Source organism: Bombus huntii, chromosome 3 (assembly GCF_024542735.1).
Source record: "Bombus huntii isolate Logan2020A chromosome 3, iyBomHunt1.1, whole genome shotgun sequence".
Lineage (NCBI taxonomy): Eukaryota > Metazoa > Arthropoda > Insecta > Hymenoptera > Apidae > Bombus > Bombus huntii.
The window spans coordinates 183,245-199,169 of NC_066240.1; positions in this window are offsets into that span (position 1 = coordinate 183,245).

Consider the following 15,925-nt stretch of genomic DNA (forward strand, 5'->3'; position numbering starts at 1 on the left):
CGTTATAGCATATAAGGTAATACCATCTAACGTAACACGTTATAGCGTTATACCATATAACGTAACACGTTATAACGTTATACCATATAACGTAACACGTTATAGCGTTATACCATATAACGTAACACGTTATAGCGTTATACCATATAACGTAACACGTTATAACGTTATACCATATAACGTAACACGTTATAGCGTTATACCATATGACATTATACCACATAACGTAATACCATATTACGTAATACGTTATAGCGTTATGCCATATGACGTTATAGCATATAAGGTAATACCATCTAACGTAATACGATATAACGTTATACCATATAACGTAATACGTTATAACGTTATACCATATGACCTTATACCATATGACGTAATACCATATAACGTAATACGTTATAACGTTGTACCATATGACGTAATACGTTATAGCGTTATACCATATGACGTTATACCATATAACGTAATACGTTATAACGTTATACCATATGACGTTAGACCATATAAGGTAATACCATCTAACGTAACACGTTATAGCGTTATACCATATAACGTAACACGTTATAACGTTATACCATATAACGTAACACGTTATAGCGTTATACCATATAACGTAACACGTTATAGCGTTATACCATATAACGTAATACGTTATAACGTTATACCATATAACGTAATACGTTATAGCGTAATACCATATGACGTAATGCGTTATAACGTTATACCATATAACGTAACACGTTGTAACGTTATACCATATGACGTTATACCATATAAGGTAATACCATATAACGTAATACGTTATAGCGTTATACCATATGTCGTTATAGCATATAACGTAATACGTTACAACGTTATACCATATAACGTAATACGTCATAACGTTATACCATATGACCTTATACGATATAACGTAATACCATATAACGTAATACGTTATAGCGTTATGCCATATGACGCTATGGCATATAACGTAATACGTTATAACGTTATACCATATAACGTAATACGTTATAGCGTTATACCATATGACGTTATAGCATATAACGTATTACGTTACAACGTCATACCATATAACGTAACACGTCATAGCGTTATACCATATAACGTAACACGTTATAACGTTATACCATATAACGTAACACGTTATAGCGTTATACCATATAACGTAATACGTTATAACGTTATACCATATAACGTAATACGTTATGGCGTAATACCATATGACGTAATGCGTTATAACGTTATACCATATAACGTAACACGTTGTAACGTTATACCATATGACGTTATACCGTATAAGGTAATACCATATAACGTAATACGTTATAGCGTAATACCATATGACGTAATGCGTTATAACGTTATACCATATAACGTAACACGTTGTAACGTTATACCATATGACGTTATACCGTATAAGGTAATACCATATAACGTAACACGTCATAGCGTTATACCATATAACGTAACACGTTACAACGTTATACCATATAACGTAACACGTTACAGCGTTATACCATATGACGTTATAGCATATAACGTAACACGTTATAACGTTATGCCATATAACGTAACACGTTACAACGTTATACCATATAACGTAACACGTTATAACGTTATACCATACAACGTAACACGTTATAGCCTTATACCATATAACGCAATACGTTATAGCGTTATACCATATGACGTTATAGCATATAACGTAATACGTTACAACGTTATACCATATAACGTAATACGATATAGCGTTATGCCATATGACGTTATAGCATATAACGTAATACGTTATGACGTTGTACCATATGACGTAATACGTTATAGCGTTATACCATATGACGTTATACCATATAACGTAATACGTTATAACGTTATACCATATGACATTATACCATATAACGTAATACCATATTACGTAATACGTTATAGCGTTATGCCATATGACGTTATAGCATATAACGTAACACGTTATAACGTTATGCCATATAATGTAACACGCTATGGCGTTATACCATATAACGTAATAATTTATGACGTAATACGTTATAGCGTTATGCCATATGACGTTATAGCATATAACGTAATACATTATAACGTTATACCATATGACATAATACGTTATAACGTAATACCATATAACGTAATACGTTATAGCGTTATACCATATAACGTAATACGTTATAACGTTATACCATATGACGTTAGACCATATAAGGTAATACCATCTAACGTAACACGTTATAGCGTTATACCATATAACGTAACACGTTATAACGTTATACCATATAACGTAACACGTTATAGCGTTATACCATATAACTTAATACGTTATAAGGTTATACCATATGACCTTGTACCATATAACGTAATACCATATAACGTAATACGTTATAACGTTATACCATATGACCTTATACCATATAACGTAATACCATATAACGTAATACGTTATAGCGTTATGCCATATGACGTTATGGCATATAACGTAATACGTTATAACGTTATACCATATAACGTAATACGTTATAGCGTTATACCATATGACGTTATAGCATATAACGTAATACGTTACAACGTCATACCATATAACGTAACACGTTATAACGTTATACCATATAACGTAACACGTTATAAGGTTATACCATATAACGTAACACGTTATAACGTTATACCATATAACGTAACACGTTAAACGTTATACCATATAGCGTAACACGTTATAACGTTATACCGTATAACGTAACACGCTATAACGTTATACAATATAACGTAATACGTTATAACGTAATACCATATAACGTAATACGTTATAGCGTTATACCATATAACGTAATACGTTACAACGTTATACCATATAACGTAATACGTTATAGCGTTATACCATATGACGTTATAGCATATAACGTTATACGTTACAACGTTATACCATATAACGTAATACGTTATAGCGTTATACCATATGACGTTATAGCATATAACGTAATACGTTACAACGTTATACCATATAACGTAATACGATATAACGTTATACCATATAACGTGATACGTTATAACGTTATACCATATGACCTTATACCATATGACGTAATACCATATAACGTAATACGTTGTAGCGTTATGCCATATGACGTTATAGCATATAACGTTATACATTATAACGTTATACCATATAACATAATACGTTATAACGTTATACCATATAACGTAATACGTTATAACGTTATATCATATGACATTATACCATATAACGTAATACCATATTACGTAATACGTTATAGCGTTATGCCATATGACGTTATAGCATATAACGTAATACGTTATAACGTTGTACCATATGACGTAATACGTTATAGCGTTATACCATATGACGTTATAGCATATAACGTAATACGTTACAACGTTATACCATATAACGTAATACGATATAGCGTTATGCCATATGACGTTATAGCATATAACGTAATACGTTATGACGTTGTACCAAATGACGTAATACGTTATAGCGTTATACCATATGACGTTATACCATATAACGTAATACGTTATAACGTTATACCATATGACATTATACCATATAACGTAATACCATATTACGTAATACGTTATAGCGTTGTGCCATATGACGTTATAGCATATAACGTAATACGTTATAACGTTGTAGCATATGACGTAATACGTTATAGCGTTATACCATATGACGTTATACCATATAACGTAATACGTTATAACGTTATACCATATGACGTTAGACCATATAAGGTAATACCGTCTAACGTAACACGTTATAGCGTTATACCATATAACGTAACACGTTACAACGTTATACCATATAACGTAACACGTTACAGCGTTATACCATATGACGTTATAGCATATAACGTAACACGTTATAACGTTATGCCATATAACGTAACACGTTACAACGTTATACCATATAACGTAACACGTTATAACGTTATACCATACAACGTAACACGTTATAGCCTTATACCATATAACGCAATACGTTATAGCGTTATACCATATGACGTTATAGCATATAACGTAATACGTTACAACGTTATACCATATAACGTAATACGATATAGCGTTATGCCATATGACTTTATAGCATATAACGTAATACGTTATGACGTTGTACCATATGACGTAATACGTTATAGCGTTATACCATATGACGTTATACCATATAACGTAATACGTTATAACGTTATACCATATGACATTATACCATATAACGTAATACCATATTACGTAATACGTTATAGCGTTATGCCATATGACGTTATAGCATATAACGTAACACGTTATAACGTTATGCCATATAATGTAACACGCTATGGCGTTATACCATATAACGTAATAATTTATGACGTAATACGTTATAGCGTTATGCCATATGACGTTATAGCATATAACGTAATACATTATAACGTTATACCATATGACATAATACGTTATAACGTAATACCATATAACGTAATACGTTATAGCGTTATACCATATAACGTAATACGTTATAACGTTATACCATATGACGTTAGACCATATAAGGTAATACCATCTAACGTAACACGTTATAGCGTTATACCATATAACGTAACACGTTATAACGTTATACCATATAACGTAACACGTTATAGCGTTATACCATATAACTTAATACGTTATAAGGTTATACCATATGACCTTGTACCATATAACGTAATACCATATAACGTAATACGTTATAACGTTATACCATATGACCTTATACCATATAACGTAATACCATATAACGTAATACGTTATAGCGTTATGCCATATGACGTTATGGCATATAACGTAATACGTTATAACGTTATACCATATAACGTAATACGTTATAGCGTTATACCATATAACGTAATACCTTATAGCGTTATACCATATGACGTTATAGCATATAATGTAATACGTTACAACGTTATACCATATAACCTTATACGTTATAGCGTTATACCATATGACGTTATAGCATATAACGTTATACGTTAAAACGTTATACCATATAACGTAATACGTTATAGCGTTATACCATATGACGTTATAGCATATAACGTAATACGTTACAACGTCATACCATATAACGTAACACGTTATAACGTTATACCATATAACGTAACACGTTATAAGGTTATACCATATAACGTAACACGTTATAACGTTATACCATATAACGTAACACGTTAAACGTTATACCATATAGCGTAACACGTTATAACGTTATACCGTATAACGTAACACGCTATAACGTTATACAATATAACGTAATACGTTATAACGTAATACCATATAACGTAATACGTTATAGCGTTATACCATATAACGTAATACGTTACAACGTTATACCATATAACGTAATACGTTATAGCGTTATACCATATGACGTTATAGCATATAACGTTATACGTTACAACGTTATACCATATAACGTAATACGTTATAGCGTTATACCATATGACGTTATAGCATATAACGTAATACGTTACAACGTTATACCATATAACGTAATACGATATAACGTTATACCATATAACGTGATACGTTATAACGTTATACCATATGACCTTATACCATATGACGTAATACCATATAACGTAATACGTTGTAGCGTTATGCCATATGACGTTATAGCATATAACGTTATACATTATAACGTTATACCATATAACATAATACGTTATAACGTTATACCATATAACGTAATACGTTATAACGTTATATCATATGACATTATACCATATTACGTAATACCATATTACGTAATACGTTATAGCGTTATGCCATATGACGTTATAGCATATAACGTAATACGTTATAACGTTGTACCATATGACGTAATACGTTATAGCGTTATACCATATGACGTTATAGCATATAACGTAATACGTTACAACGTTATACCATATAACGTAATACGATATAGCGTTATGCCATATGACGTTATAGCATATAACGTAATACGTTATGACGTTGTACCAAATGACGTAATACGTTATAGCGTTATACCATATGACGTTATACCATATAACGTAATACGTTATAACGTTATACCATATGACATTATACCATATAACGTAATACCATATTACGTAATACGTTATAGCGTTGTGCCATATGACGTTATAGCATATAACGTAATACGTTATAACGTTGTAGCATATGACGTAATACGTTATAGCGTTATACCATATGACGTTATACCATATAACGTAATACGTTATAACGTTATACCATATGACGTTAGACCATATAAGGTAATACCGTCTAACGTAACACGTTATAGCGTTATACCATATAACGTAACACGTTATAACGTTATACCATATAACGTAACACGTTATAACGTTATACCATACAACGTAACACGTTATAGCGTTATACCATATAACGTAATACGTTATAGCGTTAGGCCATATGACGTTATAGCATAAAACGTAATACGTTATAACGTTATACCATATAACATAATACGTTATAACATTATACCATATAACGTAATACGTTATGACGATATACCATATAACGTAATAAGTTATGACGTTACACCATATGACATTATAACATAAAACGTAATACGCTACAACGTTATACCATATAACGTAATACCATATAACGTAATCCGTTATGGCGTTATGCCATATGACGTTATAGCATATAACGTAATACGTTATAACGTTGTACCATATATCGTAACACGTTGTAACGTTATACCATATAACGTAACACATTAAACGTTATAGCATATGGCGTAACACGTTATAACGTTATACCGTAAAACGTAACACGCTTTAACTTTATACCATATAACGTAATACGTTATAACGTAATACCATATAACGTAATACGTTATAGCGTTATACCATATAACGTAATACGTTACAACGTTATACCATATAACGTAATACGTTATAGCGTTATACCATATGACGTTATAGCGTTATACCATATGACGTTATAGCATATAACGTAATACGTTACAACGTTATACCATATAACCTTATACGTTATAGCGTTATACCATATGACGTTATACCATATAACGTAATACCATATAACGTAATACGTTATAGCGTTATGCCATATGACGTAATACATTATAACGTTATACCATATAACGTAACACGTTATAGCGTTATACCATATGACCTTATACCATATAACGTAATACCATATAACGTAATACGTTATAGCGTTATGCCATATGACGTTATAGGATATAACGTAATACGTTATAACGTTATACCATATGACCTTATACCATATAACGTAATACCATATAACGTAATACGTTATAACGATATAACATATAATGTAACACGTTATACGTTATACCATATAGCGCAACACGTTATAACGTTATACCGTATAACGTAACACGCTATGGCGTTATACCATATAACGTAATACTTTATAACGTAGTACGTTATAGCGTTATGCCATATGACGTTATAGCATATAACGTAATACATTATAACGTTATACCATATGACATAATACGTTATAACGTTATAACATATAACGTAATACGTTATAACGTTATACCATATGACCTTATACCATATAACGTAATACCATATAACGTTATACGTTATAGCGTTAAACCATATGACGTTATAGAATATAACGTAATACGTTATAACGTTATACCATATAACATAATACGTTATAACGTTATACCATATAACGTAATACGTTATAACGTTATGCCATATAACGTAATACGTTGTGGCGTTATACCATATGACCTTATACCATATGACGTAATACCATATAACGTAATACGTTATAGCGTTAAACCATATGACGTTATAGCATATAACGTAATACGTTACAACGTTATACCATATAACGTAATACGTTATAACGTTATACCATATGACCTTATACCATATAACGTAATACCATATAACGTAATACGTTATAACGTTATACCATATAACATAATACGTTATAACGTTATACCATATAACGTAATACGTTATAACGTTATGCCATATAACGTAATACGTTGTGGCGTTATACCATATGACCTTATACCATATGACGTAATACCATATAACGTAATACGTTATAGCGTTATGCCATATGACGTTATGGCATATAACGTAATACGTTATAACGTTATACCATATAACGTAATACGTTATAGCGTTATACCATATGACGTTATAGCATATAACGTATTACGTTACAACGTCATACCATATAACGTAACACGTTATAGCGTTATACCATATAACGTAACAAGTTATAACGTTAAACCATATAACGTAACACGTTATAGCGTTATACCATATAACGTAATACGTTATAACGTTATACCATATAACGTAAAACGTTATAACGTTATACCATATGACCTTATACCATATAACGTAATACCATATAACGTAATACGTTATAGCGCTATACCATGTAACGTAATACGTTATAACGTTATACCATACAACGTAACACGTTATAGCGTTATACCATATGACGTTATAGCATATAACGTAACACGTTATAACGTTATACCATATAACGTAACACGTTATAACGTTACACCACATAACGTAACACGTTATAGCGTTATACCATATAACGTAATACGTTATAGCGTAATACCATATGACGTAATGCGTTATAACGTTATACCATATAACGTAACACGTTGTAACGTTATACCATATGACGTTATACCATATAAGGTAATACCATATAACGTAATACGTTATAGCGTTATACCATATGACGTTATAGCATATAACGTAATACGTTATAACGTTATACCATACAACGTAACACGTTATAACGTTATACCATACAACGTAACACGTTACAGCGTTATACCATATGACGTTATAGCATATAACGTAACACGTTATAACTTTATACCATATAACGTAACACGTTATAACGTTACACCACATAACGTAACACGTTATAGCGTTATACCATATAACGTAATACGTTATAGCGTAATACCATATGACGTAATGCGTTATAACGTTATACCATATAACGTAACACGTTGTAACGTTATACCATATGACGTTATACCATATAAGGTAATACCATATAACGTAATATGTTATAGCGTTATACCATATGACGTTATAGCATATAACGTAATACGTTACAACGTTATACCATATAACGTAATACGTTATAACGTTATACCATATGACCTTATACCATATAACGTAATACCATATAACGTAATACGTTATAGCGTTATACCATGTAACGTAATACGTTATAACGTTATACCATACAACGTAACACGTTATAGCGTTATACCATATGACGTTATAGCATATAACGTAACACGTTATAACGTTATACCATATAACGTAACACGTTATAACGTTACACCATATAACGTAACACGTTATAACGTTATACCATATAACGTAACACGTTAAACGTTATACCATATAGCGTAACACGTTATAACGTTATACCGTATAACGTAACACGCTATAACGTTATACAATATAACGTAATACGTTATAACGTAATACCATATAACGTAATACGTTATAGCGTTAAACCATATAACGTAATACGTTACAACGTTATACCATATAACGTAATACGTTATAGCGTTATACCATATGACGTTATAGCATATAACGTTATACCATATAACGTAATACGTTATAGCGTTATACCATATGACGTTATAGCATATAACGTAATACGTTACAACGTTATACCATATAACGTAATACGATATAACGTTATACCATATAACGTAATACGTTATAACGTTATACCATATGACCTTATACCATATGACGTAATACCATATAACGTAATACGTTGTAGCGTTATGCCATATGACGTTATAGCATATAACGTTATACATTATAACGTTATACCATATAACATAATACGTTATAACGTTATACCATATAACGTAATACGTTATAACGTTATATCATATGACATTATACCATATAACGTAATACCATATTACGTAATACGTTATAGCGTTATGCCATATGACGTTATAGCATATAACGTAATACGTTATAACGTTGTACCATATGACGTAATACGTTATAGCGTTATACCATATGACGTTATAGCATATAACGTAATACGTTACAACGTTATACCATATAACGTAATACGATATAGCGTTATGCCATATGACGTTATAGCATATAACGTAATACGTTATGACGTTGTACCATATGACGTAATACGTTATAGCGTTATACCATATGACGTTATACCATATAACGTAATACGTTATAACGTTATACCATATGACATTATACCATATAACGTAATACCATATTACGTAATACGTTATAGCGTTGTGCCATATGACGTTATAGCATATAACGTAATACGTTATAACGTTGTAGCATATGACGTAATACGTTATAGCGTTATACCATATGACGTTATACCATATAACGTAATACGTTATAACGTTATACCATATGACGTTAGACCATATAAGGTAATACCATCTAACGTAACACGTTATAGCGTTATACCATATAACGTAACACGTTATAACGTTATACCATATAACGTAACACGTTATAGCGTAATACCATATGACGTAATGCGTTATAACGTTATACCATATAACGTAACACGTTGTAACGTTATACCATATGACGTTATACCATATAAGGTAATACCATATAACGTAATACGTTATAGCGTTATACCATATGACGTTATAGCATATAACGTAATACGTTACAACGTTATACCATATAACGTAATACGTTATAACGTTATACCATATGACCTTATACCATATAACGTAATACCATATAACGTAATACATTATAGCGTTATGCCATATGACGTTATGGCATATAACGTAATACGTTATAACGTTATACCATATAACGTAATACGTTATAGCGTTATACCATATGACGTTATAGCATATAACGTATTACGTTACAACGTCATACCATATAACGTAACACGTTATAGCGTTATACCATATAACGTAACAAGTTGTAACGTTGTACCATATAACGTAACACGTTATAGCGTTATACCATATAACGTAATACGTTATAACGTTATACCATATAACGTAATACGTTATAGCGTAATACCATATGACGTAATGCGTTATAACGTTATACCATATAACGTAACACGTTGTAACGTTATACCATATGACGTTATACCATATAAGGTAATACCATATAACGTAATACGTTATAGCGTTATACCATATGACGTTATAGCATATAACGTAATACGTTACAACGTTATACCATATAACGTAATACGTTATAACGTTATACCATATGACCTTATACCATATAACGTAATACCATATAACGTAATACATTATAGCGTTATACCATATGACGTTATAGCATATAACGTAATACGTTACAACGTTATACCATATAACGTAATACGTTATAACGTTATACCATATGACCTTATACCATATAACGTAATACCATATAACGTAATACGTTATAGCGTTATACCATGTAACGTAATACGTTATAACGTTGTACCATACAACGTAATACGTTATAGCGTTATGCCATATGACGTTATGGCATATAACGTAATACGTTATAACGTTATACCATATAACGTAATACGTTATAGCGTTATACCATATGACGTTATAGCATATAACGTATTACGTTACAACGTCATACCATATAACGTAACACGTTATAGCGTTATACCATATAACGTAACAAGTTATAACGTTATACCATATAACGTAACACGTTATAGCGTTATACCATATAACGTAATACGTTATAACGTTATACCATATAACGTAAAACGTTATAACGTTATACCATATGACCTTATACCATATAACGTAATACCATATAACGTAATACGTTATAGCGCTATACCATGTAACGTAATACGTTATAACGTTATACCATACAACGTAACACGTTATAGCGTTATACCATATGACGTTATAGCATATAACGTAACACGTTATAACGTTATACCATATAACGTAACACGTTATAACGTTACACCACATAACGTAACACGTTATAGCGTTATACCATATAACGTAATACGTTATAGCGTAATACCATATGACGTAATGCGTTATAACGTTATACCATATAACGTAACACGTTGTAACGTTATACCATATGACGTTATACCATATAAGGTAATACCATATAACGTAATATGTTATAGCGTTATACCATATGACGTTATAGCATATAACGTAACACGTTATAACTTTATACCATATAACGTAACACGTTATAACGTTACACCACATAACGTAACACGTTATAGCGTTATACCATATGACGTTATAGCATATAACGTAATACGTTATAACGTTATACCATACAACGTAACACGTTATAACGTTATACCATACAACGTAACACGTTATAGCGTTATACCATATAACGTAACACGTTAAACGTTATACCATATAGCGTAACACGTTATAACGTTATACCGTATAACGTAACACGCTATAACGTTATACAATATAACGTAATACGTTATAACGTAATACCATATAACGTAATACGTTATAGCGTTATACCATATAACGTAACAAGTTGTAACGTTGTACCATATAACGTAACACGTTATAGCGTTATACCATATAACGTAATACGTTATAACGTTATACCATATAACGTAATACGTTATAGCGTAATACCATATGACGTAATGCGTTATAACGTTATACCATATAACGTAACACGTTGTAACGTTATACCATATGAAGTTATACCATATAAGGTAATACCATATAACGTAATACGTTATAGCGTTATACCATATGACGTTATAGCATATAACGTAATACGTTACAACGTTATACCATATAACGTAATACGTTATAACGTTATACCATATGACCTTATACCATATAACGTAATACCATATAACGTAATACATTATAGCGTTATACCATATGACGTTATAGCATATAACGTAATACGTTACAACGTTATACCATATAACGTAATACGTTATAACGTTATACCATATGACCATATACCATATAACGTAATACCATATAACGTAATACGTTATAGCGTTATACCATGTAACGTAATACGTTATAACGTTGTACCATACAACGTAACACGTTATAGCGTTATACCATATGACGTTATAGCATATAACGTAACACGTTATAACGTTATGCCATATAACGTAACACGTTATAACGTTATACCATACAACGTAACACGTTATAGCGATATACCATATAACGTAATACGTTATAACGTTATACCATATGACCTTATACCATATAACGTAATACCATATAACGTAATACGTTATAGCGTTATACCATGTAACTTAATACGTTATAACGTTATACCACACAACGTAACACGTTATAGCGTTATACCATATGACGTTATAGCATATAACGTAACACGTTATAACGTTATGCCATATAACGTAACACGTTATAACGTTATATCATACAACGTAACACGTTATAGCGTTATACCATATAACGTAATACGTTATAACTTTATACCATATAACGTAACACGTTATAACGTTATACCATACAACGTAACACGTTACAGCGTTATACCATATGACGTTATAGCATATAACGTAACACGATATAACGTTATGCCATATAACGTAACACGTTACAACGTTATACCTTATAACGTAACACGTTATAACGTTATACCATACAACGTAACACGTTATAGCGTTATACCATATAACGCAATACGTTATAGCGTTATACCATATGACGTTATAGCATATAACGTAATACGTTACATCGTTATACCATATAACGTAATACGTTATAACGTTATACCATATGACCTTATACCATATAACGTAATACGTTATAACGTTATACCATATGATCTTATACCATATGACGTAATACCATATAACGTAATACGTTATAGCGTTAGGCCATATGACGTTATAGCATAAAACGTAATACGTTATAACGTTATACCATATAACATAATACGTTATAACATTATACCATATAACGTAATACGTTATGACGATATACCATATAACGTAATAAGTTATGACGTTACACCATATGACATTATAACATAAAACGTAATACGCTACAACGTTATACCATATAACGTAATACCATATAACGTAATCCGTTATGGCGTTATGCCATATGACGTTATAGCATATAACGTAATACGTTATAACGTTGTACCATATATCGTAACACGTTGTAACGTTATACCATATAACGTAACACATTAAACGTTATACCATATGGCGTAACACGTTATAACGTTATACCGTATAACGTAACACGCTTTAACTTTATACCATATAACGTAATACGTTATAACGTAATACCATATAACGTAATACGTTATAGCGTTATACCATATAACGTAATACGTTACAACGTTATACCATATAACGTAATACGTTATAGCGTTATACCATATGACGTTATAGCATATAACGTAATACGTCACAACGTTATACCATATAACCTTATACGTTATAGCGTTATACCATATGACGTTATACCATATAACGTAATACGTTATAGCGTTATGCCATATGACGTAATACGTTATAACGTTATACCATATAACGTAATACGTTATAACGTTATACCATATGACCTTATACCATATAACGTAATACCATATAACGTAATACGTTATAGCGTTATGCCATATGACGTTATAGGATATAACGTAATACGTTATAACGTTGTACCATATGACCTTATACCATATAACGTAATACCATATAACGTAATACGTTATAACGATATAACATATAATGTAACACGTTATACGTTATACCATATAGCGTAACACGTTATAACGTTATACCGTATAACGTAACACGCTATGGCGTTATACCATATAACGTAATACTTTATAACGTAGTACGTTATAGCGTTATGCCATATGACGTTACAGCATATAACGTAATACGTTATAACGTTATAACATATGACATAATACGTTATAACGTTATAACATATAACGTAATACGTTATAACGTTATACCATATGACGTTAGACCATATAAGGTAATACCATATAACGTAATACATTATAGCGCTATACCATATGACGTTATAGCATATAATGTAATTCGTTACAACGTTATTCCATATAACCCTATACGTTATAGCGTTATACCATATGAAGTTATAGAATATAACGTAATACGTTATAACGTTATGCCATATAACGTAATACGTTGTGGCGTTATAGCATATGACCTTATACCATATGACGTAATACCATATAAGGTTATACGTTATAGCGTTAAACCATATGACGTTATAGCATATAACGTAATACGTTACAACGTTATACCATATAACTTAACACGTTATAACGTTATACCATATAACGTAACAGGTTATAACGTTATACCATATAGCGTAACACGTTATAACGTTATACCATATAACGTAATACGTTATGGCGTTATACCATATGACCTTATACCATATGACGTAATACCATATAACGTTATACGTTATAGCGTTATACCATATGACGTTATAGCATATAACGTAATACGTTACAACGTTATACCATATAACGTAATACGTTATAACGTTATACCATATGACCTTATACCATATAACGTAATACCATATAACGTAATACGTTATAGCGTTATACCATGTAACGTAATACGTTATAACGTTGTACCATACAACGTAATACGTTATAGCGTTATGCCATATGACGTTATGGCATATAACGTAATACGTTATAACGTTATACCATATAACGTAATACGTTATAGCGTTATACCATATGACGTTATAGCATATAACGTATTACGTTACAACGTCATACCATATAACGTAACACGTTATAGCGTTATACCATATAACGTAACAAGTTATAACGTTATACCATATAACGTAACACGTTATAGCGTTATACCA